The 1,175-nt window shown below is 45.5% G+C and overlaps 1 protein-coding gene across 2 annotated transcripts in view; it reads right to left on the bottom strand.

Annotated features, from left to right (window-relative positions):
- The window catches only part of LOC105357551 (ensconsin-like), an 11,996-nt gene extending 11,818 nt beyond the window's left edge, over positions 1-178 (bottom strand). For both annotated transcript variants that reach the window (XM_020699859.2, XM_020699860.2), the window contains exon 1: positions 1-178. This exon is cut by the window's left edge and continues 220 nt beyond it. The gene's annotated coding sequence lies outside the window, so the exon portion shown is untranslated.
- Positions 179-1,175: the final 997 nt, after the last annotated feature.

The raw sequence follows: 1,175 nt of genomic DNA, 5'->3' as shown, positions 1-1,175 counted from the left end.
CCTCCCCTCATCAGCTGCCTGTCCCTCTGTGACTCACAAGCATACAACTACTCTTTGATGGTTTTAAGTAACCAGGAAATTTCCCCGTCTCTCCACGGTAGCGATGTGTGTGTGTGTGTGGGGGGGGGGTCAAACGGATTCTAAATCTACCCTTTTAATAGACCCTGCCCCATCCTTATCAGCTGCTAAGGTTTCCTAGAAAACTGCTGTGTCACTTTCATTCCTCCGTCACAGTGAAAGCTGTTTCCTCATCTGACAATGATGGACGAGCCTAAGATCACCATGGCAACAGGATCATCACTGACAGGCCCGGCCTCAGGCCAGCAGGTGGAGCTGTGTCTTTACAGGGTCCATCCTCATGTGACCCTAAAACCCAGTGACCTTCATTTTATGATACTTTTCAGCGAGGAGACAACTTCACAACATTTCTTTTTTGGTAATTTAACGGTTTTAAAGCTAGACATTTTTTAAAACGTTTTCTGTCTTTTTAAAAACTAAAGAACTTCCACACAAAAACAGGTTCAGAATCAGAAAGTTGTGCAGTCATGTGTTACGTTACAGGATGCTTGACAGAACTAGGAATTTGCTTTGGTAGCTGTAAACACTGTGGGGCTTTTATCAAGAACTCACAACAGTTTATTCTTTCGGTTTTGTTTCACCTCAGAAGAAGGTGAAGAAAATGTAATGATGCTCCGCCCCCCCTTGATCTGAGTGTTCAAAGCACAAAGCCAAGGACGACTGAAACGACTACCAAGTCCATGATGGACCTCCTTTAGAGTGTCCTGGTGCCTCGTGCACTGATGTGCATGTTTAACATAGATGTTGATATGGAAACAGATGTCCAACACCAGAACATCACTCAGGTTCAGATCAGGGAGGCTATACCCTCCAACCCCTCCAGGTTCCTCAGCCATTGCCCACATGCCCATTGAAGTCCCCCCAGAAAGACTTAACATGGTGGCAAAGGTGGGGGCTCATGCTTAAGCAAGCCAACATAAGCAACTTCACCACGGTATGTCCAAGCTGTTGTGAGAATCCAGGTCATTTGTGGTTGCTAGTACCCTTTGACCTCTGACACAACCTCAGGCTTCTTCCTTCCCAAAAGCCAGATTTCTTGACCAAAGCTTGGTCTACCTTCTCACATATTATGAGACATGAAGGAAGCACAAAAACAG

This window comes from Oryzias latipes, chromosome 22 (genome assembly GCF_002234675.1).
Source record: "Oryzias latipes chromosome 22, ASM223467v1".
NCBI classification, from domain to species: domain Eukaryota; kingdom Metazoa; phylum Chordata; class Actinopteri; order Beloniformes; family Adrianichthyidae; genus Oryzias; species Oryzias latipes.
The sequence above is the reverse complement of the archived record's forward strand: the minus strand, read 5'-3'. Positions and strand labels throughout refer to the sequence as shown.